This window comes from Falco punctatus (assembly GCF_963210335.1).
Source record: "Falco punctatus genome assembly, chromosome: 8".
Lineage (NCBI taxonomy): Eukaryota > Metazoa > Chordata > Aves > Falconiformes > Falconidae > Falco > Falco punctatus.
This window is the reverse complement of record NC_137588.1, coordinates 23,629,490-23,657,486: the sequence shown is the minus strand read 5'-3', so window position 1 is coordinate 23,657,486 and position 27,997 is coordinate 23,629,490. Positions and strand designations below refer to the sequence as shown.

At 37.3% G+C, this 27,997-nt stretch overlaps 1 protein-coding gene across 6 annotated transcripts in view; it reads right to left on the bottom strand.

The window, feature by feature from the left end:
• FIGN (fidgetin, microtubule severing factor) overlaps positions 1–27,997 on the bottom strand; it is a 216,509-nt gene that overhangs the window by 172,182 nt on the left and 16,330 nt on the right. Inside the window, exon 1 of one of the 6 annotated variants that reach the window (XM_080399119.1) lies at positions 237–22,143. The exons of 4 other annotated variants lie outside the window; for them this stretch is intronic. The gene's annotated coding sequence lies outside the window, so the exon portion shown is untranslated. Of the gene's footprint in view, positions 1–236; positions 22,144–27,997 lie in introns of those variants that run through there. One more of the 6 variants, XM_080399120.1, reaches the window with a different exon arrangement.

Sequence of the window (27,997 nt, the reverse complement as noted above, 5' to 3'; positions counted from 1 at the left end):
TGCCCCACGTTAAAACACCAGTGTAATTATCCTTTATATAGGTAAACCGAGGTCCCTGTGAAAATCTGCTCAGGGTGATTATTTAGTTAGCTTTTTTATTTGTGGAATTTAGGCAAGAATGTTTCAAGCTGTTTGTCAAAATAACTGCTTGATCTGCTTTAGTATTTCTGTAATTGTTAAAAAAAATAGCATTTTCTAGTAAACAAAGGGAGAGTAAGGTTAAATACTCTAATTACCAACTTGTAAGAAGAGTTGAACATGAAAGTTGTGCAAAGGGTTTTCTAATTTTGATGTATTTGGAGTCAATTCTCAGGATTTAATGACTGCAGTATACCTGGAAATGTAAGGCACAGCAACACGATATTAGTGAATATTGTTCAACATTACCATAACTCATTTAAACACTACTGAAAATATTTTATTTCTTATTAGTAGTTTTACTTGTACGTTTATTATTCCACATTCTGATGATGTTCCAAGCACTAGACTTCACAAGTGACACAAATACTTCCATTTTAAGAAGAAAGATTTCAAATAACTTGATTTACCTAAGAGAAAGTTCACAATGCTGAAAACTTGCCTGCTTTTTCCTAACTAGAGACCTGGTCTTAACAAATAAAAAATAAATTTTAAAAAAATGAAGAGGTTTTTCCCTAAAAAGTCTTCCCAAAGTACTCTAGACCAGAGACGTTAATAAGGAATTACTAACATGGCTAGACCCCATCTAGGGGAGCATCTCAATTTAAAAACTTCTTTATGTACTTAATTAAAACCACACCTAAATATAGTTTTCCTAAATGAGGCTTTTATTGTACAAGCAAAACAAAGATTGCTACTGAAAAACTATCCTGCAAATGATGCAAAAGCACCTTAAACTCATGGTAGTTTCCCCTAGTCATACATTTTTTCCAGTTCTCTCTCCAACTACTAATGACTGAGCAGAGGTATAACTCTTACAAACAATAAAATCTGCATTTGCTACTCCTCTGCCTCCAGCAGTTGACCACAGCTACCACCACCATTACACAACAAAAGGCACAGTCTGGTGACAGGGTGAGGACAATGCAGCAGTGAACCTCTAGAAGACACAGCCACCCCCAGCATCCCACAGCCACTCTCTGGCAGCTCCAGAAACACAACCCCAGGACCTGGCTCCCAGTCACACACCCCATGAGCAGGCCCACTGGTCCTTTCAGACCAAGGACAACCATTGCAAACCCTTTGCCTACGTTCCTCAGTCCTTCCTAACTGTCATTAAATATTGCTAGGATGCAACAGCTCTCTCACCTTCCACCACACCAGCTGTACTTTGTGAGCCTGTCAAAAAAAAAAAAAAATATTGGGGTGTTTTTTGGCAAATAATAGAGCCTACCATTCTCTTATCTCTGTCTTTAATACCATATTCCTTTCTGGATGAACGTTTCTGGCAGTACCACAAACAGGACTCTTCCCACTGACTGATTCCATGAAGATTGTGTCTTGGAAGGTTCTACTTTTATAATTAATTTTCTTTTTAAAACTTTCTAATTCAGTACCCACAGCAGCATATGTATTCCTATGAAAAACTCTACATAAATTTACTGAAAGTTACAATTTTAAGACATTTTCAATATATGAAATTTGACAGGGGAAAAATATTACTTCCCTAGAAGTTGATAGAGTGATTAAAAAAACTACAGAAGGATTATCACTGCCTATTAAGTGTGATAGTTTGAGCAATTTCTATGGAATCTTTTCTTATTTTATTCCTATTAGATTCATTAGCATATTTCCAGCTAATAACTAACGATTGTCTGCTGTATAAAAAAAACCTCCCTAAATCTGCTTCAATGGCTAGACATTATGGCAATCAGTAAAAACTTTCTTATTTCTCATTCAATAGCTTTACACAGTGCAGAATTACATCCCTTTGGAAACTAAACACCCTGCTGAGCATTGCAGCCTAGTCCTGCAGAGCCTACGGCACCTTGGGCACACGCTCCTTCTGCCACAGTGCCTGCAGCTCCCGTGCAGCCCCCAGCCCCACACTTGTGGGATCTCACACTCTTCTCTACCAGCCACGGTTGGCCTCTGCCAAGAGACAGATAGTTAGGCGGGTCTTTGATGCAAGCTCTCGTGTTTCTTGTTATGGTCATTATCCTTGCAAACGTATTTTTTTGTTTCACTTGTATGTTCCTACCTCACTTCGGTCCTCCAGATACCAGATTCCCTCCTGGTTGGCGCACCCACTGTTTAGGTACCTGAGAATGGCTGCTAAGCCTCACGTCCCCTGCACTTTAGCAAGCAGCCTACCTGGCAGCTGCAGTGCTATGCCAGAATTGAGATAACTTATTTAGACCCAGTTTATCTCCCTCCAAGACAGAAAATGTCTTTTTTTTTTTTTTTCTTCCTGTTTATTTATATTATTTTAATGGCAGACAAACAATTTTTCCACATTAACAAGTGGTTTACAATATCGTGTAGTCACTTTCTAGTTAGTAAACCATTACTTTAACATCCTCCATTTTGTCATAAGATCATGCAAAGGCTTTCTTGCTGCACAGTGACAATCAATGTTCTCTCCTACTGAGAAGAACTCAAGCTTGGTTTAGTTGTATGGGGTTTTTTCCTCTAATTTTTATTTTTGTGAATACTGGCATAACACATAAGTTACTCTTAATGTTCTTCTAAGTGATGTTAAATGCTACACAAAGTTTACATGGCAAGTCTGTAACTCTTAATGCATCAGATTTTCTACTTTAGTGGTTGTTCACCTGGTATGATTTCTTAATGGATTCTTTTTAAAAGAACTAGATTGTAATTAATTGCAGCCCATGATTATGTACATGAAAAGAATTGGTTTGAACCTTTACCCTTGGCATACACCAAGGTGAAAGAAAAGATACAGGTTAAGGCTTAATAGTTTTACTTAGATAAATGGTGACATTTCTTAATAGAACCAAACAATTCTATGTTTTGCTCATCAAAGTCTCTCTCTCTTAACAAAAAAAAAAAAAAAAAAGTGTGTCAAGCAGGTATCAGAATTGAGATGTACTCACTTCACTCAATAGAAATATGTCTGCACTCAGCACGTTCCTTTGCATGGAATAGGCTTGTACATCGAAAAATTCAGCAGGCTGTAATTGTTAAAGAGCCTTCACATATTTATTTAGATTGGGTATCAACCTTTCTTATAATTCTTTTTTTTTTTTTTTTTTTTGCTTCCAGTTACTAACCTTTGCCTCCTCAGAACAGGCTAAAATGTCATGTAGTTAGTCTGTCCATGGGAGAGTTTTCCAGAATATAAAAAACCAAAAACAAAACCCACCCTGCTGCTGTTTAATGCTGTTTGTAGGGGGGAGGGGGAGGCTCTACAGAGCATTTTCACACATATACTCCTATCAGTAGTGTTCTCTATGGGCTAGTGAGCAACTTTAAGCTAGCGTCTTGAGTTTTTAGATCTCTGACAATAAAGAACCATCATATTTAAAGACAGAGAACTTGAGCTCTAATTTTTCAGAGTTCTGTCATGTATTCACAGGAGGGCTGTTTTGAACTTGTCAAACTAAGTCTTGAAGGAAGGGACTCTGAAAACAAGTTCTTTTTATCATCACACCAATTTTTGTGGTCTAGGTTTTTCACCTGTGATGATCTGGAGTCCTGTGGACAGATTTCCAACAGATTCTACCAGAGGATATGAAAATGCTTCGGAAACCTCATTTTAAAAAAGTAAGCTGGTGTTACCATCATCAATCTGCTACTGACCGAACTGAAAACAATTTCAAACACACTAATAAATCCTTTCTTTTTTGTCCCCACTACTTTTTCAAAATTTAACCCTTTCTACAAGTTAACCTTGAAGCTTCAGTAATCCCATCTGACTACCACAAAAATCACTGTCTGCTAGATCACAGTGCTCCTCAAGTACCTTTTCGTAGCCTCTATTTTGCCACCTACAAAACAGGGTAACACTTTTGGAACTGTGTTTATGAATGCCTAAGCTTGAATGACTGACATTCTAATATTGCCTTGTGTCCATCAGCTAAATTATGAAAAGAACAGTCTTATAGGATGTTCCAAATACAGCGAGGCATAATTTCTATAGTTTAATCACTGAAACACTTAGCATCGCAAGGTTCCCTTTTCCTTGCTCAGTATGCTGAAATTATTCATCTCTCTGAAACCATTCAGCTAAACTTTTTTCACCATAGTAGGAATATTAAAAAATACCTTGGCTTGCTGTGTCTATTTATCAGAACCTGAAATACTCTGACAATTGAAATTCCAATTTGTTGCTGTGCTGGTCCTGTTTTAAGAGTAAAACTGAAAGGCACATGGTTAATAAAACAACCTGTAACTGCTTTGAACACTATCTCAGAGCCTGTGAACATACATCAGTGTGTTCATTACCATCTAGCAGGAGACAGTCATCCTTAACAGAAACAGATCATGAGGAAATGCCATAAAAAACTGAGTGGAAGTTGGATTTCCTGTTTATTATTTAAAATGTGCACTCCGCAACTGTCAAATTAAAGGAGAGCTTTACGAGCATCCGGAGAGAAAGGAACAGGGGCTCAGTGGCAACTGTGCCAGCCCCACACAGCACCATTTGCAATATGGTCCTGAGGTACCCATGCAGCGCTCCATTTGTAGAGCTGGATGTAAACCAACTCCTGCAGCTCAGGCCGAAGGATGGGATGAAAAAAATCCCAGCTCCCCCCAAAACTCACATGCATCCCCCAGAGCCGGCAGCCAGCGCCCAAGAGATTTCCAGAGCAGAAGGCGGGGAGGGAGTCCAAGGACTGGCTCTGCCAAGAAGTGCCCTCAAGGAAATTCTGGCTTGCCTAGAGGGGTGGAGGGTTCACCTCCAGCCAGGCTGGAGAAAAAGCACATTGGCCACTTTCGTGGCTGGGCGAGCTGTCACAGCCATGGTTTTCAAACAAGGTTGTAATAAAAGTCAAGAGAACTGTTTCTCCCAACTTCATCTCTCTTGCCTTTAACTGCATGCTCTTCACATGTGCTCTTACAAAAAAGTGGGGCATCCAGCACAGAGAGACTCAAATCCCAGCTAAGGACTTTGTGTGCTATAACTACGCTGAGCACAGATGAAAGAAAATTTGCCTTCAAAAACAGTAACAAAAAAGCAAAGTAAAACACCTGATCCACATTGACATCAAACCCAAAGTGGATTCATAGCAAATAACTCATACAACTGTCAGCAATCTTCACTGGAAATATGACAGCTGACACCTTTGCTATTACATATTAAGTAATCATTATAGCAAATAATAAAACCCAGTATTTGTAAGTTTATTTGAAAGTGGTGCTGAAGTATGAAGAACAAAGCCAGAACCAAGTATTCCAGACCAAAAAAAAAAAAACAAACCCAAACTAGCTCTGACATGGAAATGTGTTCATTTAGAAAATTTGCTCAAAACGTATGTCCTTAACTTTGCTGAAAAAGGCTCTCCCACTCACATACATAGGTCTGCCTACATGTTTAGAGCTAAGGACATGCACATTTATCAGTGGGATCGAGGCTTTAATCCTTCCTCTTGAGGCCTCAGTAATAAAGTGGGGATAACCACGCTTACTTATTTTGTAGGGTGTTGTCAAAATTAATGCTCACGGAGCTGTCACTAGGTGAAAATCATTATGGCTCCCGTCCTGCAATTGCTAATGCTTGGGCTGCCTGCTGCACACACACTGAGCCCAGCGAAAGCTAATTGAGTCCGCTGAAGGTGCAGCAGTTTGCCCAGACCCTATCAATAAACTGTTAAGAGTTTAAAAAACAAAACAAAACCCACTATATTAAATGTGAACACAGCACAATTTTCAAATGATCCTGCAGACCAGAGCCTCTGGGGCTAAGCATGGCTCAGGAAACCCATTCATAACAGAATACAATACGTAGATATATATATATATATATATAGGGAGAGGGATATAAACCACAGGTATTAACCCAACTTATTCAGCATAACTCTGTGTGCACTCCCAAACACACACTCACAGGCAAACACACACCTAAGTGCATACAGCACCTGAACTACAACAAATCGATGATTGCATGTATGTAAACTGACAAAAACATAGACACACAACTGATGCACATTACATCTTCTATCCTTCCCTAAACATAACTCGCAGCTGAAAGACACGGCTGGAAAAAAAATTGTACTTTATGGTCCACTTTGAAGAATGCAAATGAAATTAAGGAAAGACCTGAGCCAAACTGGTTTCCTCATCAATATATCCCACAAAACCAATTTAACTGACGTCAAATTCAAATAATTCACCTGACGTCACGCTGGAGAAGCCAAGCATGAACACCTCACAAATTATTATTTTGATCCAATTGTTAGAACAGAATTACAGCAAAAACTGCACTTTCTACAGCTATTAAAGCAGTGACCCTGGCAGAGCATGCTTTTGTGCTGAACTTTTTATATCACCAAGCCTATTAATCAGGTGGCAGTTCAAACTGATGTGCTTTATATAGTTGACCCTGGCCAGTGCTTTAATTACTTGGCATTAAATGGTAATTAAGACTTTCCACATTCAGGTTTAATCCCAAAAAATTAAGTGTAAAATCCAGTAATTTAATAAAAGAGTTGTGTTCTTCACTGTGCTTCAGCCTGGACACTGAGGATGCAGCAATTTACTATTGACAAGCACTAAAGGAGCAGGTCATTTCACAAGTATAGTGTGGACAAAGGTGAACCGGGCAACTGATGAAATCTGTGGCCAAGGCGAAATAGCAATCTCTGAGCCAAATGGTAATAAAGTTACTGAAATGAAGCAGTGTAGCTTCTGAACTGTCATAAGGAGGATACAGGCTTCAGGATGGTTTGGCTGAAGTAATTAACACATCATTCCCTGAGAGTCAATCAAGGTGGTTAGCCCTACCTCTTTTTGTATGCTACACCTGAAAAGCAAAAATACATGTGTAAAACCAGCCAGAAACACCAGCAGTTGTGGGCAACGTTTTATGAAACAGTATCCACTTCTCAGAAAGTATTTACAAAATTTGCAATAAGCAGGGTAAAATAAGAGTCATGCTTTAATGTTCTTTCTCATATTATCAAATTATATCTCCGTATTTTCTACAACATGCAAGAATCAAGCAGAAATGCAGTCAAATGTCACTGTCCAAAATTCCCTGCTAAATCAAAGACAATTACTTCCCTCAATAGCTATTAAAGGCAGATAGTTTAATCATTGGGGAGGCAATCTAGTGTATAGGACACTGCAAGAGGAGCCCGTAGATGTAGGCTTAACTTGCGGCTCTGCTACTGACCTGCTATATGACCTTGGGCAAGTCTCTTCACATTTCAGCGCCTCTTTGTGTCCCTATTAACCTTTGTGCATCTTAGCTATTTAGAATGTAACCTCTCTGACGCAGAACAGTCTCTCACTACATGTTTTTACAATACCAGCACAACAAGGTCACCATCTTGGTCGAGACATCTAAGTGCTACAGTAATCCAAATAAATAAGAACAATATATTCAATTATTCAGAATCCAACTTGCATTTATTCAATTTTCCCTTAACATCTGGATAGCTGAGACACCACCACAGATTAGAATGTGCATCCTACATCCTTTTAATTTTAATGTCTTACCTGCTGTTCGTGTAATTGAAATTTGTATGGATTTTCATAAAGCTAAGAACACCTAACCCACTGCCTAAACCACAAACAACGGAAAGAGCCACTGGTGCCCAAGTTTTTCAGAACACATGGGAAATAAATCATTTCTCTGAAAGGAGAAACAAGGAGGTCCAGCCAGTATAAAGTTTGACCCAGCAAAGTGCTTAAGCATGTCCTTAAGTTTAAGCACGAGTAGACCCACCGAAGAGCTTAAAGTAAGCTTAAATAAGGAACCCGAGCTTTTCAGATTTTGAGGAATATATATATGTATATATATAAAACCAACAAAAACATGAATGTAAGTATTTTAATATTCACATTGTGATATTGTGCAATATGAACAGGTTTGTGAGCAAAAATACTGCTTCCTTTAAAAGCAGGTAATTAAATGATGGATGCTTCTTCATACCAGCCATGCTCCCCAAAAAGCACACACCACACTACATATGCAATTCAAAGGCTATTTCAAGTACATGCGTTTTCTTTCTCTATTTCAATTGTACTTTGAAAGTATTTAGATGTGGGAAAAATTAACACAGATAACTCTGTGACAGGTTTTCTTTGAATATACTGTTCAATCAAAGTATATTCTTCATAAATTCTTCTGTATTTTTAAGAAAAACCCGAACTGAGCTAAATGAGGAAAACTATAGGCTGCAAGCAGAACCTAGAAATAAAACTAGTAAGAAGAAAAAGTAGGAATTGCAAACTAAGGATTTTATCTGATTTATTTACTTAGAAGTTTGAACCCAACAAACATCAAAAATTCATATGATAGCATATGAGATCAAACTATCACTGGTTACTTAAACAAGTTTTACAGTGGAATGCACACTGACAGGAATCATTCTTCCTTTTCCTGATTCAGATACAGATATTTGATTATGCTCACCTTCAGTTCATGCTTTTAAATTCTGATTCTTTGGAAATGAAAACAAACACGAGATAAGAAAACACTAAATACTCCCAATTGGAAATTGTTACAAAAGCACCAGTAGCAGAAAAGAATTGTAATTAAAAATGTACTGACCCACAAAGGAGGCACCGAACAATTACTTTTACGGTACAAATTTTACAAATCATCTAAAATCCTACCTGAAGAAATGGCTCAAGCCTATGCAGATGTCGATATATCAATAACATGCCATGAATGACAGTAGAATAGTAACCATCATTAAAAATAATAATAATAATAAAAAGATAGAAAAAGTAAACCCCACATGTGGCTTAATAGTCACCCTTTGAAGAAAACTGAAGGCTCTAGGAAAATAGAAAAAGAAGTCTGCTGTCTTCCCTCATCTCATAAATTTTTAGTGTCCAAGCTCAAGCTTGGGGTACAATATCATTTTTATTTTTCACACAAGAAATCTTGTTCATAAGTATGGCACAAAGGTAGGATGAGACAATGGTAAAGGTGTTGAGGAGGCTGGAATGTGCACCGCTTATTACCACTGTAAAGGGATTATCTGAAAAAAATATTACATAAATTCTTTGTCTATTCAAAATATCTAACATTTGTAGCAATCACAAATGCTAGTGAAAAGCAAGAGAAAACACACCAAGAACTCATGTAATAAAAGGAGTGTCCTTAAAGAGCTTTTCTTCTTCTGGGAATTTAAACATTGGGACAATTTGGAAGATGTAGTTTCTTTAGCAAGGAGCTCAGTTACCATAACTGATACACAATGCCAGCCTTAGAATTCTAATTGTGTTTAATACAGTTTCATGTTGCATCAAAGTACAAAATCAATACCATTTGTCCAGCAAAGAGGAAAAATGGAATCTATAAACTGCTCTTATTGAGTAATTAAACACCTATTATTGTCATGAGTGGTGAAACAATGAATTTGATAAGACAAATTTTTGCGAGAAAACACTGCAGTGATTAATACCTCCCTACGTATTAAATAAAAATGACTGCCTTTTGTGCGGTACTGCTGGCAGAAGAACAGGAATGAGAGAGAAGTAGTTGCCAGTGCCACAATAACAGGCTAACCTTGAACTGAACTCCTTTCCTCAAGAAATTAAATGCTGTAGCAGGACTTTAAATCCCTCCACTTAGAGCTCATTTGTGTTCCACGTAACCTGCAGTTCCTGAAGAGAACTCATTATCTTCAAAAGGAGAATCCTTTTATAATTTCTTTACAAATGTGTATATTGTTTCTACAAAAAGTATTTCATATCAGAAAAGGGATAAGAGTATTAACAGTGTAAGCAAGGCAAAAAGGCTCGTATCATTAAGACACCATTTCTGCTTCCTGGGAATTCAAACGCCAGCTACAGTGGTATGGAAAAATGAATGAGAATGAGGTTAAAGAAAATGTACCTTTACAGCAAAATTTTAATCTGTTAGACTGATGCTAAACTGCACTGGTCTTTCTGCTGCTATATGCTGTATTTCTATGTATAGACCCCCTCCCCCAATGCCCCTCCTGTAGCTTTGGCTTCCTATTTTTCTTTTCTAGAATGATGCACTAGGAACAACTATAGAGTACAAAAGATGAATCTATGGATGTGACACTTGTAAAGGGTAACCCTATTTCACAAGTGAGATGGGACAAAAAAGAAAGAAAAAAGGCCACAGAAGCAATAACTGCTCACTGAATTACCATTAAATTGTAAGATTTACAATCCAATGTACAGTAAGTGCATATCTAATGGAGTTTGTCCTCTAAAAGAATATAAAGTAGATCTTTGCAGCATAAGATGTATTCAGGTTAGTTTTTTTATTTATTTTTTCACTTTTTTTTTTTAATTGAGGCACACAGAAAACAGATGTGCACATAAATTCCAGAATTTTTATACGTATTAAAACCAAGTCAAAGCCAACATTAAAATATGATAAATGTAGTATGATTAGTAGGATCTGGCTTTGTATTTTCAAAACATGCTCGCATTCTACAAAGAGAGATAAAAGATGACTTTAACACAGCCAGTCAATACTGCTTTCACAGATATCATTGGTAAAAGCAGTTCACATATTATAAATTCAGTTTATTGCTCTGATCTACTGGAATTCAACGAGATGACTGAAATGACTTTTTGTGGGGGGTGGCAAAGCAGCTGCTGACCATTTCCAACATCTTCTAAACAAAATGTCTGGACAGGAGTTCCCGATCACTTTGTTCATTACAGCCTTAAATAAGCCACAATATTTATTTTCATATAATGAATGTAAATACAAATAAGGCTCATGCACAGCATTATTATTTGTAAACATTTTTGTCATTAATTTCACTGCTGTTATTCCTATGAGCATAACTGTTGAGTGATTTAAGTTTAGAAATCAGCAAGGCATGTCAAACAATTATTTAAATAGAACCAAACTTTTACAAGAAATACCAGGCACATTCCTATTATATTATATTACCAGGGTATAAATAATCACGTGTTTTACAGGATGACTCTGGAAAATCCAAGCTTGCAATGAACCCCAAAACTATCAAATAGACAAAGGAACTTTTGGGTAGTAAGCCATTCAAATACCAGCAAGACAGATTGTGTTCTGCACACTTAATTTGAATTAATATTTTTTTCCTTAGATAAACTTCAGGCTTCCACATTTCCACAAATAGCACTAAAACTTTTACTCTCCCACCTAAAAGGAAGTTTGCCTAACACACAAATTTTCTTGTTATCTGGCTTTTATTTCAGAGGATTAAAAAGCAACGCACAAGATCAGCAACGATAGCCTTGTTCTCTCCAACCTCAGTGAATCAAGTTCACTGGAGGTGAAGCAGTGGAATTATCAGTACAAGTGGCTGTGTCATCAAAGCTTTCTGAGAGGTAGTGTATGGAAATGCCTAAACAAACAGAAGCATAAAAGCTGTCTGTATAGGAAAGGGCTCTCCCAAGGCTTTTCATTAAAACAATTCCAATTGCAGCTTCATGATGCAGCATTATATTACATGAGAAATATAAAATCTTGACATTTTTCTAAATGTGAACGGGTTAAAGAACCTCTCCACGCTACAGTGAGCCTGAGAATTTCCAGCAGCTGATGAAGACCAGTTGACCACCTGATACTTTTTCAGCAGGGTGATAAAATTAAAGGATTGCTTTGATTTGCTTGAAGGATTACTTTCTATAGTTAATTATTTAAAGTGCACAGTCTTACAAAAGGGAAAAATATCAAGAAGGTTAATGTAGAGTGAGCTAATTGCAAGCTGATTACATTGTGCAAAGCAAGAGATATTACTTGTGTTACATACCATCACAAGGACTAGCCTATTCCACCCTGCTGCTGCAGCAAACAAGCTGATTTGCTAACAAAGTGGTCAGCTCGGGCACTTGCACAGCATCTCGGTAGGTCCACAGGCGACTGCTTCCCATGCAGAGAATCTCAAACTCCATTTTCCAATCTGATTACACGGCTCCTTATTCCAGCAGCCTTAAACCTTCATGGCAGTTTACCAACATTTTCATCACTTTTTCTTTTACAAAGCAAAAGAACCTGATAAGCTCTCAGGTACCCAGGATTTCATAGTCGATGGCTGGCAGGCAGCCAGCTTCCCTCACAGCACAACTGTTTCGTGCCACAATGCAGAAAGCACACTGAATTTAACAGATAGCGCAAAACTATTAGAATTTTGCAGTACGTACCAGCAAGCAGCATGTTTCTGTCTTTGCACACGTAGACAGTTCTGGTTAGTCACATTTATAACATGCCTAAACCTGAAAAGATGGGTTAAAAAAAAAAAAAAAAAAGAAAGAAAGAAAGGAAAAAACAAGAAAAAAAGAGAAAACAGAACAAATGAAGACAGACTACTGCCACTAAGTCAAACGAAGTGTGTGCTCAAGTTACTTCATGGCAGTGCTGCCAAATTACTAGGAATTGGGGACAATATTAATATTTTTTGATAAAAACTTAAATTAAGAAGAAGGAAAACAAATCTTTAGATCAAATAGAAGTGTCTGACAGAAACTGAAACATTATTTTAACATTAAACCAAATGCAAAACAGAGACACTTGTCTATTTTTGGCATGTGAAATGCTTACATAAAGCATTAAAATAGCCACAAGATATACCTGGGTTTATATATTCTCTAGCTCAGAAATACCACTCGAACGATGAAAGAACAAAAATGCAATTCATATTGGCAAATAAGAAACATCTTTCTAAAATGCTTATTCTGATATATATCATGTACTGTCTAAAAATCTGAGGTACACAGGAAGAATTATAGACACATATGTAAAGTTTTATACATACATATATATATAAAGAAAATAACAGAATGCAGGATGAGAGTTCTGGAAAGAGATTATTCTACAAATCTTAAGGATTTGAACAAAAAGAAACCCAATAAAAAAGCAAGGGAGAAGGAAACTCCCTTATTTTTGGTTAAAGAAAAATATGTTAATATTAAACGAACAAGTTTTTACTTATTGCTACCAAGGCTCACTCTCCCATTCAACGAAATTGGTTATCCAGGTATTATTTGCATAAAGCCCAAAACAGCCTATATGGAACTAACGTAAAACGAAGTTAGAAGAGTAGAAAACAATTCCCCCATGCCCCCCCAAGCAAAATAATTTTTTTTTAATCAAGCAGATCAAACCAAAATTCAAAGGAACACAACCCATAAAGTATTCTTAGAAGAAGAAATGCAATTTTGCATATAATCACTTTCATGATAAGAGAATTGGGGGGAGGGGTGGGGAATGAGGAGGGTAAGACAGTGAGTTACAGGGGTGGAGGGGGTGGGGTGGGGGAGTACAACTAAGCTGGCGCGATGGCTCAGTACTCCAGACCACCAGTGCATTGACCCTCTGTATCTCTGAGTCATTAGCTGGAATCCCAGCTCTGCCTTTCGGAGTAGGGATTTGAACTCGCACACCGATGCGGTGCGATTCGGGATCTCGAGCGTGCCAGACAGAGGGGTCATTCTTCTCGGTGCGGAGGAGGCCGGCGGCCCCCGGGGAGGGCAGGGCTGGATGAGTGACTGTCCCCGGCGCTGGCACTGGACATGCTGCTGACTCAGGCAGGGACGCTGACAGGCACTGCTGCTTCTCCCCATCACTCCTGCATGGAGTGTTTTTAGGCCGCTGGTGCTGACAGGTACATGCAAAATTCAGGGGGAAATTATCAACATATCCTTCCTTGCCTCTGTGTGTATTTGTATATATACATCCCTGTGTGCAGCTATACAAATGTTTGCATGTATTTATGGAGACACACTGGCACAGGCTAAACTGGCTTCTCTGCAGCCTTAGGTAGTGCTCAGCACTGCCAAAATATTCCTACAACAGTTCTTCTTAATACAGCTACAGTTTTATATCTATGCACACACAGAGGCTACATATGCATATCCTACACACATATCATTCACATACATGTAGTACTGTGTGCAAGTAGCTTTATCTTTAAAATTGCATTGCTAATTTAAATGGGAATTTCATCTCCGGTGAAATAAAACCCACATTTGAACCAGCTTCTAATATCAACAAATTATTCACATTCATGATTCCTAGTAAACTATTTATTACAACTGTAAGCAACTGTAAGGTTTGAGAGGGTTTGTTGCTTGCAGATGCAGGTTGTGGGGGTGCCTTCCCCCCCCCCCCCCCCCATTTTGTTACCCCTCTATGATTTATTGGCTAGTGAGCAAACCCACTTAAACTATAGTTGTCTATATGAATCACTAATTTTCATGTTTCTAATTAAAATGTAAACAGTGTAATGAAGACATCAAGTTTTTAGGCAAATGTCTCTTCCAGTGCCACTTGGGGTATGGTAATTACTGAAGCAGATCTATGGATGCTCCCGAATCCTCTGCAAGTCCAGATTAAAAGCATTACTGCTAAACCTTGCTTTTTACACCAGGGAATTGTGTTCTCTAACCTATTCCCTGTTTGCTTAGAGATGCATATCTGTACAAGCGTTTATAACTAGTAATTAAAAAAAAAAAAATCAAAATAGAAGTTTATCACATAAATGGAAGAGTTTGTGGGGGAAAAACTGTGATTTCATTTAAAATAAAATTTGATTTCACTTTTATGATTACACATAACTAGCATAGTAAAGCCTGTGCTAAAAACTTATCATCTTAGTGCTTCCTCCAGAAAAAGAAAAATAGATTAGGCATCACTAAGAGAATTCTTAAAAAAGCATAAATGATATTTCAAGGCTGTATTAAAATTCCTGTTGTTCCAAAATGCTTGTTTCACAGTCAATTAATTTAAAAAATATATTATTCAGGAAAACATTAATAAAAAAGAAACCTATTCACTGACAAAAAAATGTAAATGGCCATTGCAAATACAAAATGCTTGATGCGCAACTGAAAAATCTGTTGTCGTATCTATTCCAGCCTTTATGTCTATATCTGAAATTTGTCAGAATTTATCCTAAAGCAAATGACCTCTCCTACATTTACCGAAGGAATACAAGTCCTCTCCTGCGTACAACTGTTAATTGAGCCTGTCTGCTACAGAATCTCTTTCCTCTCCAAATAAGCCAGGATACTTGTTTTACATATTTACTGCCAAGCACTTGAACAATCTTCTATTTTATTATAATACTGGGTCCCGTCTCCCCCCCCTCTTCTGGAAGATTTTTTTTTTTTTCCCTGTACTGTGAGTAGTTAAAGCTGCAATCCACAGTGATATAAAGCATCTAAAATGCCTAATACAAGAAAAGGTTTTTCTTCCTCCCTTCCTGGACTCAAAGTCCATATACTGACTGGTACAGCCAATTTTCGTATTATTTTTACATAAACGCTAGACAAGCATGTCTGCATTGCTAACCTGGATCATGAAGATGAGAGTGTACAGAATGTACGTGTGCATACGTGCATGTGTGCGTGCATAAACATTTTAATGGGTGGTCCACCATTTCAGTTCTATTTTACTAGTAAAGTATTGTATACAAATATGTGAATGCTTCTCAGCAGAAATATATATATATATATATGATTTCAGATTACATCAAATCATAAAGCATCTTGTCTCTCAAATCATAAATGCCTTAGTAGAATAAACCAAAACAAAACACTGTTTAGGCATTCCCTTCAAATGTATTGTTCCAGCAAACCCAGATTTAATTAGACAAATAGCATTTTAAAGGCTACTGCTTTATAACATGGTATTCTTGAAAATGATGGGGGGGTGCAGGTAAAGCACTATTCCCATTTAGCTCTGGTAAAAAAAAAAAATATTACACACACTTTTTTTTCTTCTTTTTTTTATTCTGGATTGAGACAATGGGGAAATCTTATTTCTTCGCAACAGTTCCAAGGCCATACTAATCAGGTGTAATTTTTAATGAACACTGACTGTTTGGTGCTCATTCAAGGTATTTCATTAGGAGGTTATTCATTTAAAATAAATGTTTCAACCATATCAAGCTGTAACCTTTCTTGAAATGTAAATGAATGGTTTAAATGAGAAGATTAATAAAGAAGGGATGTTCCAATTCCAAGCATGGCATGCTATGTATTTTTAAATTTGTCTATGCCAGATGCTGTCAGTCAGAACAAAAAACTGTCCAAGCAGACAATCTGTGCGTCTGAATGTTGATCATGTTGGAAAGTAAAGGGGGAGGGGGGAGAGAGTGTGTCAAGGATTCATGGTCCTTCATCTTTGCAGTAGAGCAAACACGTCTCTCAGTATAACGACAGACAGCTGCTTCCACTTTCTAATGTGCCCTAACTTAGATCACTGAAAGAATTGTCAGCACTCAGAGAAACACACAAAGATAACACAGCCAGCTGCCATGAAGGGGGAAACAGCACAGCTCAGAAGAAATGGGATTTGTTCCATTTGCATGATGCTGGCTCCCTTGGGCCCCTTTCTTTCAAATCCAAAGCACAAAAGACAACACTTAACATATTTGCTTAAAGATGACAACCTCATGTTGATTTCATTTGGATGTAACAGTGTCAGGATTACAGATATAAGAATATATTATATCTGTAACAGAGACTGACAAATGTATCCATCAGTGAAACTGTCTGATTCATCTGCTTATACAGCCATTTTACCATCCCAAGGGTGCCATCTAAGTAGTAACTTTAGAAGACTGAAGGTCTAATTTTATTACACCACATTTCAACCTACTAAACAATATTATTTCTAAAATAGATCATTTTTATTGGAAGTCTCCCTGATGAAAAATCCAGTAGACACCGGAGAATTTATGAACTGTATGGGTCCTTTGAACTCAATATACTGCCCATTTTAAGCAACTTTCTTTATACGCGATCAAAACCTAAGCTCAAATAACTGAAAATGAGTTAAAAACATAGATGATAATGGTACCTATTTTAACATTACATCATAGTCTGTTGCTATTTGAATACCTGCTTTTTGGCAGTCCATCACTATTTAGAGTGTTTCTTGTTAAGTTCTACATCAATAAAAGAGTTTCTTCAGTAGAAACCTCTATGAATAATTATTGCTCTTCAATACACTTTGACCAGCTATGCAATCTAATTTTTGGTTGAGGCTTTCATTGGGCACTCCAAAAGTCACATGAAAGTGACTGAAAGCCGAACACACTACTTATCGCATTGCGCTGCAGCTGCAGAAACAGAAAACCAAACTAAAGCGCGCATGTTTGCAAGATCGCCTGTCTGCAGTTTTACGGACCAGTCCCTTTTTCAATCAGACGAAACAATTAAGCCATGGTTAGAGTCCCTCTAATTTTAAATGCATTACACTGAACTGTCTGATGGCAAAAGTATCCCCCGCACCAACCCAACACCACCAAGTGACTCTGCATAATGCTCCCTATGTGAACTGCTTTGTCTAGAGGAACTCGAAACTGCTTGTTGCTATCTGCTGCCACCAAGAACTGCACTGTAATTCACTAGATTGAAGTTGTTTTGTAAAATGGAGTTAACTGCTGTACGTGGAATTTCAGCACAGCAAATGGTTACCAATCATTATTTTCAATTTGTTTAGTTTCAAGCAATGGGGCTGGTTGGGAGGAGCAGTGAGGAGGACAGGAATGAGGAGAGGAGCGAGGTCAGATACACTGGCTTGCAATGCAAGCAGTGCTAGATGGCACAGCATTAAAAGGCGAGAAAAAAAGTCTCTGCTCCAAACTGCAGTAAATCTAAGAAAAAAAGAAAAAAAAAAAGAAAAAACCACACACCCAAAAAACCAAACAAACCCCCAGATTTTATACACATATATAGATTTAAAAAATAAAGATTACAACATTTATAAAGGAGCACTTACTGATCAGTCGTTCTCTGTTCAACCATTACCTTACATTTTAAATACTGGAAATGGACTTCAAAGTTTCCCAAGGTAAATTGTCTCTATTCACATTTTGCCGTCATTCAAGTTTAAATTACTCTCTACTATAAGTGGTTTAGTTGTTGAACTGGAAATGGAAAAGGAACCATTTATGGACAAGTGCACATGAACAAAAATTAAGCTGTAAATATCTGGGCTGGGCCATTATTGTAGTCCAGAAATATCTGGGGCCAGGATGGGCCTCACTCCTTCTGTGTTAAGATAATTGCTTAGATGATTTATAATTTACTGTTTCTATTAAAAATGGTTTAAAGTGAAATTTGGAGCCTGAATTCTAAAATGAAGAAGTCTTTGCTCTTGCTTTCATTTGTTCAGGAGGAAAAAAAAAATCCTTTGCGGTTTTTCTCCCCTCTCCTATACTTAAGAGGTACAAAGTTCCATCACAAGGACAAAATTCACAGTTTTCTAAATTCAGACCAAAGACATGACACATACCCTTCTAGCGACAAAAATCAGAGACCATCCATGCATTCAGCTTACATTTGAGTTGCTTGGTGCTTTTACACTTCCCATCAAAATTAATTTTGAATTATTTTCCCCACATAACTACTTTTAAAAGAAATAATGCCATAAACTGTATCAATACTTTCACAGCATATTCACTTGTCCCTGCTATTTTGAGGTGACCCTCCAGCAGGCACCCGGGAAGGACCACAGGCACCATGTCCCTCACAGGGATGTTTCTGGCTCTAGGGCTTGCTTCCCCCCTACTTGCTTCAACACAGCCCGATTTTTTTGGCTTTCAGAACAAGCTGTAAGAACCACCCATTTGACAGGATGGAAGAGAAAGGGCCAGGATACTGAGGTTTGGAAGACAACAATAAGGATATGCTTGGATGATACTAATCCTCTACTGGCAGTTAGGAAAAAAAAAAAAAGATTACTCTCTCCCAGGCAGAACAGCGGGGACGGTCTCTGACTGTAAAGAGCTCTGTCATCAAAAAACTTGGTTATTTAAGACTGACCAGATACCCTAACTATATTTCCAACCTTTTTCCATGACAGCTAAAGCTTATTCTAAGAGTACCCCTAACCCTGCAGAGATCAGGTTTGTAAAGGGGTTAACCATGCCGTCCTCCAGGTGTTACACATCCCTTTTTATTGAGGTTTTTGTGTGTTGGGCAGTTTACTGCACGGCTCCAACACACAACACCAAATGAAGGAACAAGTTTGCAACCTGGGTGTATGCCAAGGTTGAAGTGACACACTAGTGACTGTCTCAGCCTCCTGGGAAAAAAATGGATTAGATGAATCACAAAACAATGTCACCATTATTTCTCCAGTAAGTTAACTATCTGTTGGCCACAGGTGGTCAAGACATAAGGAGTATGACCTAATGCTTTCACAGATTGTGCTCTGTCTTGGAAATTTTTTCCCCCATGCAACTCCATAAACTCTAATTGTCCTTAGATCAACAAAACCCCTTAGACATTTTGAAGCAATGGAAAACTTTGCATATGGGGTTGCATCAGCCTAGGAACATACTCCAGAAATCTTGCAAACTGTTCATGGGTCATTGTCAAACTTCCCTAGTGAAATTTGGTCCAGTATCACCCATAAAGCAGATACCATGCACTTCATACACCAAACAGCTTGATTATTTTTTTTTAATTATTTTCAATAAAAGGTTGGAAAGCTAAATGGGAATTAAGCATAGATCTCCTGACTATAGGCCAGGTGACCTCCAAAATAAACAAACCGAAACCCTTTAACTTTTGCTGGATTATTTTTTTTTCAGTTTTTACTTATGTTGTATAGAAACATAGAAACTCCACAATGCAGTTAAGCTTCATGGGTCAACAATAAATGTGTAGCTAAAATGCTGTATTTATGCAATTAAAAGGCACGGTTTGCCCAGAGTAACAGGCCTATCTGTTCATCTACTCAGAGGACTTAATGAAGTCATCAGCAGGAAATACTTTTCCTCCCTCTAAAGTATACGTGCTCCAACCAAATTTCAATTCAAATTGCAAAATAATATTTTAAAGTGCTCAAGCAGAAAGTGCCCAAACTAAACCAGTACACTTTTAGGAAAAATTCTATACTTGGTTAATGACACTCTGTGCAAAAAGATTTTCTTAAATATATATTTCTCCCTAAACATACTCACATTCGTAGACCAGAATGGTTCAGGGCATGTCTTAATTGATGGTACCAAGAATACTTGCTTTTTTGTTCTACATCAGTAAGTCTAAGGAAAATTTGAAGCAGACTACCAGATTAATTTGAATTATTGGAAAACTTCTGATTTCTGATGGTCATATACTGGACTAGAGAACCGTAGTCAAACATTTGAACTGGAGAACAAATATGACTCCACATAAATATCAACCTTAGTAACAATAGTCCATAGGAGAACAAAAAACTGTAATATGGCACTTCATGAGAGAAAAGGGTCGAGCAATTGAACCTAGGCAACTGGAGTATGGTTAACTGGCTTTAATCCCACCTGAATTATTTATTACCTAGATTTTAGTACATAATAAATTTTAGTACCTGATTTTTCAAGTCTCAAATACTGTGCACTGGCTTCTGTAGTCTTTACTACAGTAAAGAGCGGTATATACCTAAAGAAAGATTTCTACTATGTGAAGAAATAACTTTAAGTGAGCCAAATGATTATACCATAGTGGATTTGAGACTTCCATAAAGATCACCACTGGGGGAGGGGGAAGCAAACAGCATAACAAGTACAAAAGCCTTCCCCCAGATTAAAAAAAGGAAAAAGAAAAGGAAAGCAAATCTCTTACTGTAGCAAAACTCCATTAATAACGAGGAATACACACAGAGATTTTATTATGCAACACGAATGGGATTCTCTTTGTAGGTGCCAGTGTTAAAACTTTCTGCAGATGGTTGTGCAGGCAGGGGGGGTTATTGGCATGCCCTCTAGAGGCTGGATGTCTGGCCAAGCAACTTTTCAGCAGCCACTAATATACAGGGGAAACTACCAGAACTAGATCTGTAAGCAGTGCTTACTCTTCATTTTATTAAAGCATATTTTATGTACTCCAAGACACCATAAGTATTAATACAGCAAATGAAACCTCTAAAGGATTTCTGCCAAGTATAAATACATGCATAAACACAAGATCTAATTGAAAAAGTCTTTGCTTAATGAGCTCATGGGTGCTTTGGCACAGTGCATAAAATGTAGATTTGAAATTTTAAGACGATATTTCAATTCCCACAGTTGTGCTTTGGAATCAAAATAATGAAAAAAATGTAAAACCTATTCAGCATCAGTTCCGATCTAGGTTACTCCTACTCTAACAGAGCCACACCCTACAAATAACAATGATAAATTTTCTTACCACCCACCTGTGTACTCATAAAGCGTGGATCTTTTTAAAGGCAAAAACATGTCAGGGTAAAACTAGGGTCAAATTTTGTATTAGCAGTAGGTAAAAAGATCTAATATACCTAGTCAATCATACACTCGTTGAAATACAGCCCACAGAGCACTTAATAGCTCAGCCCAACAAGCGTATCACCAAGTAGAAGTTGGTGCACAAATGTAAATTAATAGATCTTTTTTCTTAAACCGTACATGATTTTTATCCTTATTATCTTGCTACTGACAGCAAGTAAGTCCTATTACAGCTAACTAGGAAACAAACTTGCTTGCCTCACATCCAGCATTGAACTACCCATGACACTTTAGAAATCATACACTAGTAAGTTGTATTACAACATAGAAGAAATCTCTCCTGAAAGTAGTTAACCTGTAAGAAACATGGACATACAAAGTTTCACTTCTTTCAGTGCCTTTTTAGCACATAATGAACATATTAATAGCTATCCAGCCACAGTTCTCTTGTTTAAAATATTTACAAAATACCCCAATTTGATACTGGTTGGCATATACAGTAAAAGGAAATACCACAAGGAAAATAGTTATGTTCACCTTCAAAAGGATAGTTAAATGATAAATTAACATCATTAATGAAAACCTCATTATTGCAACTACACAATACCATCGTGCCTATTCATACTTAATTTTCTTGTAGAAATTACATGATACAACACAGCATATAATCGCTTCTGATTGGGGGTAGGAGAGAACCAGTCGTTAACTATGACTAAAATGACCAGTTTTCCAGTGCAGTTGTCTTCTAATTAAATTTAAGTGTGGAGCACAGTCATTGAGATATGCTATAATGATTTGCTTGGAAGTATTTTTCCCTTTTGTTTTTCCCTCTCTGCTTATCAGAATACCTTACACCTTTCAAAACTAAAGCGGGGGGGGGCGCAACACGAAAACCACACTTCTGGCAGATGCCAAGGCATGTATTACCATCCTTCCGCCCACATTTGGGAATGTAGCTCATCTATTTCTTAGCTCTTCCCACTAACAGGTACTAACTCAAAGGCTCAGAACTGCACCTCAATTGCTATTTCAAAAATACAAGCTTCTTAATGACAAAGCAGACTGCCATTTTAATAGCAGCAAAATAAATACAGTTGTAGTATACAGAGATGTAGCTCAATGCCGCATCAGGCTACAGTGATTCCCATATTTACTGTCAGCAGTTGGGGGTTATACCCAAGCCCAGTTCTCCTCCAGAACAGCTTCCAGCTGAACATCCAACAACGTCAGTACTGTACCCACAAGCCAATACCTAGAAAGTCTGGCACCCCGAAAGAATATTAGGTGGGCACGAGTTTCTTCTCAGTTTCTGGTTAGTATTTTCTTTAAGATCAGACTTAGAGAAGAAATAACTTATTATATCAGAGTCTCTTATCTTTACAATGAAAGACTGCAGGTCACCTGGTAGAGGACACAACAGATATTAAAGTGATTATAGCCTTGATCTTAGTCAGAAGATAGAATTACATGTGTGTTGGTAGAGACGTTAGTAAAACCATGCAGAATGGCACTTCCCTGTGTTATAGAAGTGCAGTATTTCTACATTTACTATATTTCAAATACAGAAGAGTTCCACAGTGGCAGGGTAAGACTGAGAAGCTGGGAAGGGGGGTGGGGGGCAAGGGGGCTGGGGGATGCTGATAGGCAGAGAGAGGGGGGCACGGAATGGCTTTGAAAAGCCAGGAAGGAGAGCTTCTATTTCTCTGCAATGGGTTTATATCAGCCAGGCTTAAATAATGGTATTGCAAATTAAGGCCCAGGGGAATTTGGAGCGTACAAGCGAGCTTTTGTTCGCCAACCCCCAAAAGGTATGTGGGAGATCTGGGGGTTTGTTTCCATTTAAATGGCATATGTATTTCTAAAACATAAGTTAAACTATTTTGCTCTATTTACTGTATGGCCTTGCTGATCGAGTACCTGTTAGGAAAAATGCTTTTCTTAGCCAATGTAGTGACAACTCTTTATCTGTGGCTGCTTAGCACTTTCATTTACTTCCCTTCAGAACTTTTGAACAAGGAAGAAAGCAACAAATATAATGTAATAAACCTCATACAGGGGGTGAGGGTGGGGAAGACCAGAGGGGTGGGGGGAAGCAAGAGAGAAAGGAGAGCATGGCTAGAAGTCATTTGAAAGGATGCAAGCTTTCCAGTGTAAACACAGAAGCTAATTAGTGTGTTGTGATTGTAAAACATATTTGGTTATCAGAAAGCAAAATAGAAATTGGTACTAAAAAAAAAAAAATCTTCTGAAGTCTTTAAAGCAGGTGAACAAAAACATAGGCACATACAAACATACGCCTCTACTCTGCCCTCCCTGCACACATCCACAGATACAAAATTGGGTTAGTCCCCTGTAAATAGTCTTAGCTCCTGTAAATATATCTCGGGATTGTAGGTGTACGTTTTCACACTGTAAGATTTCTATACAAAACCAGTTTAATCTAACTCTCTCTGATTATTATTAGAAACTCATTATTTGAGGACATCTATCTTTACAGTAACTATGCACTGTTAAGGAGCACAATGCCCATAATTGTTTAAAGAAGAGGGGGTGGGGAGGGAGAAGGGGATCAGGAGGAGGGAGAAGGTAACTAAGAGAGATTCTGCAATTGAAACAGCATTATCTACTCTGCATTTTGCTCCTTGCAACATTTACCCAGTAACAAACGGAGTTTAAAGTTTCCTCTGTCCAAAATCGCAAATGAGTCATTCCTTATACCTTTATGTAACACACGTATTTTTGCCCTGATGAATTTAAAATGTATTCTTACAACAAGCAGGAAAAATCAAAAACCTTATTTACTCTATCATACAGCATTAATACCCAAACAGGGAGATTGTAGCATTTAGGAAGTACAAATGAAGCTAATGCCTACCAATCTCTGGGGAAATTCCTTATAATACCCATAACCTGGCCTGTAAGATTTGTTCTATGCCTGAATATCCAAAGTCATTACAAATTGCAGGGACTCAGAGCCTCTGATAACTGAGCACCCAAAAGTGGAAATGCTTGCACTTGCAGAGATGCAATACTATTTGTGATGTTATCTCAGCCACTCGGAGCCTTCAAGCTCAAACTGCAGCTGCTGTAGCAGCTCTGCAACAGAAAGGAACAGTAACTTTAGCCAAAAGGACTTGCCTGGCATGAATGAAAGCATTGACTTCTACTATCTCTAAACAGCTGACGTCTTGGAAAGGGGTGGGAGGGGGTGAGGGGGTGGGGTGTAGAAAAGTGTTTGCTAATTGCTCAATAAGAAAAGATCTTTCCTTAATTAGAAGTGAAATTTTTTTTCACCCAATGAATACTAGTGTCAGTTTGTCTACTATTCTGTACCTTACGGATGATCTGCTCAGTGATGGAAGAAATACCACATTAGAACTTTTTGAATATTTCTAAGTAGTGAAAACTTGAAAAATATTATTTGTTAAGGTATTAGTTATTCACAGCCTCTATAAGCACATGATGAGATATATTTCACCTACATTAACTTTAAAATAAAATTTTAAAAAACCTTAAAGAAAAGCTTCTCAAACTTACTTAACTACATGTCTCAACAAAGATGTTCTCTGCATATTAAGGTGTGCCTTTAATGTGACTGTTGCATTGACAAGTGCTAGGGGCCAAATAACTAGAAGTGCTTCATACCCCTCATTACACAGGATTTACTGACTTTCAGCTTCAGTTCTCTACCAACACTAACATTAACCTGAATAATAGATTAATTTTTTCAATAGGACTACCATATCAGCTAAATTAATGTTGCCACTAAAGTTTTTAAACTGAAAGTGGAAAAATACACTAGTGTTGTAGCATAAAGAACGCCTACACAGGATAGGACTATGAAATGAAAAGTATGCAAGTCAAAGAAAAATATGAAAATCAAGGATTAAGAAAGGTTAATTGCTGCATGAACAGTTTCCAAAATATATTTATTTCAGCTTTTATCAAAGGCAAAGAGTAAGAAATACAGAATTACCAGAAATTCTATAGACACATGAAAAATTACTATCTTTAAAATAGAACATCTGCCTCTGAATAGTATGTTCAAAACAGCATAAGCATAGACATGTAGTTAATATAAAGCTGCAGATCTAACACTAGAAAACACAAAACCACTCAATTTTGTAAATTAAGTGTACATTCAGCTAAAGAGTTAGCAAATTTACAGTCCCCTTCCATATTAAAAATAACTGTATCTTGCTAGTTTAAACCCATCAATTTTCTGACTGAATGGGGATACCCAGTTCACAAATTATCACATGTGACTTTTAGCCTGTATTACTTTCATAAAAGCCAATGCATACTATTTAAAATTTTAATTTCTCTATTTTAATCACGCAGATGACCTATCCATTAAGTTTAAAGATCTTCAGCAAACTCCGTATGTATTTTAAATAAAACAATTTTATAGAGTGCAAGAAAGGATTCACAGAAACATATTTTCTAAACTGAGTTTACATACAGCAACATTGCACTATTCTTTTCAAGCTGCAAGAGGAAACAGAATTGTATTCATCTACTAGAGTATATTTCTACAATGCTGTATATAGTGGTGTGGTCCACAAATGCCAACAACAAGGGACTGAAAATAGGATCAATTCTTTTCCTTCTCAGAAACAATCTTGTAAGCATCTGAGTTCCCAAAGACATAAAAGAATAGTTACTTTTCTGAGATCTTTTGATATCACTCTTCATGGTGAAGCTATCCACGAGTGATGGGAAAGATCTCTTTTGAAAGTAAATGGTGCACCTTCAAGTGTGTTCAGATACATCTTTGCTGTTCCTTTCTGTGTTTCTCAAGTTTTACTTGAAAAGGATGCTTGATTTTTTAAAATTTGGTTTAGGTATCACAATGGGATACCTTATATCAGTCACTGCTTGCAGACCTTATTCTTCCAGCATAGAATCTAGCTGTTTCTTTCTCTGTGTCAACACAGGAGGCTGAAGTAATCAGATAGGTCTAAAGAAGACAGAGGATGTTAACCTGCACTTTCTCAGAATCTGTGATGAGTAAGTCCATTCTTTCAACATGACCACACTGAGCCGTAAGGTATATAAATAGCTACTTTTAATCTAAAAGCACAGCTATCACAAAAACGTGTATAGCAGGACTATCTATTCATAATATTTAAAATGTCAATATTGATACTATTGTCAGGGATTAATAAATTCTGCATATAACTTTATCATTCCCATCCACCCTCTGCTGTCACTCAGTAATACAAAATAATTGTTGGCTCTTCCCCTCACTATGTCTCCAGACGAAGCGTACACACATTAACATCTGTTGTACTGTCTAGGAATATCTTTGCAGCAGTTCTCATAGTTTTATGAAGTGGTAATTCAAGCTCACTCTGTACATGTTTTTTTATTAATTACTTGCCTGTATGTTAGAATAGAGGAGACAGAGGGGGGAAATACAGATGTTATTTCCAACATAATATAAAGCAAACAGCAGTTGTTCTAAATCAGGCCAAAAAATAACCCTTGAATGAGAGCATGAAGATACATCCCTGCTGCAAAGCCGTGTAACCCACCAGGTCCAGCCCCTTCTCCCATCCCCTCTCAATATGCATTTCCGAATTCCATTCGGATAAGCAGGAGTTATGAAAACACGCATTAATGTGTCCCTTAAGTATTTTATCATGCTGAAGATGAGAAACAAAAAGTTTAATTATGACCCATACCAGAGAATCATTCATTCAGACCTTGCTCAGTTAGATGGGAGACAGCTACCTTAGATCATGAAGTTTGACCACAGTATGCTCTTACTACTGGAGTATTAATGCAAATTAGATACTTATTACTGAAACCAATTTATCACCAATCTATAACCAGCTTGACACATGCAAACATTCAAAAATATCACACAAAATAGATTGTGGCATACATCTCCGTGCATTGAGCAATTCATATACAGAAAATGAACCATATGCTTTAACAAAGAGTACATAACATTAGAAGTAGAATATGAAAGGGTTAAAAACAGATAACAAAAACTCCAAGCCATATGTGATTTCAAAGAACCTGGAGCGAAAATGGACTTGCACCACCAAAGTTTGCCATCACATCAAAATAATCTCAACATTTTTGTCCACATCATTATCAGGATATCTGAAATAACAACATAGTAGCAGTAGCTGTGCTATACTTTAAAAGAACTGAGAAAATAGTTTCTCAGTAAGTTAAATAATATGACTGGTAATTACTATTTCGGCATTTCATGGTACATCAGAATACAAGCTTAACAGACTAGTAAAAAAAAAATATCAGCCAGTGACATGACAGTCATCTAGCTGCATTATTTTTAATTATAGCTGAGACACCTGAAACTTTAGGTTTTTCCATATGCAGAAAAACAGTTTAAAGAACAAAGTTTTATTCTATTATTTAAATATAATAACACATGGCTGTTCTTTCTATTGTACAAATATAATAGCAATTGTAGTAAGGAGTGTTGCTTATATGATTAAACAGATAGTTCAGCATTATGATACGTTTGACAGGTACCGTTACTAGCACTATAAGAACAGACATACAATATTGTTATTACCATACTGTGTGTGCCGATACCTCCATAGCAATATAACTCAGCAAAAAGGAAGCACAGACTCCGCATTTTCATCACTGCAGAGGTCTCCGTATGCTGTTATTCAGTGGAGCTTTGGGCAGATTACACTTTCTAGTATTCTTCCCATTCTCAAACTGGCTTGTCAAAGCCTGATCTC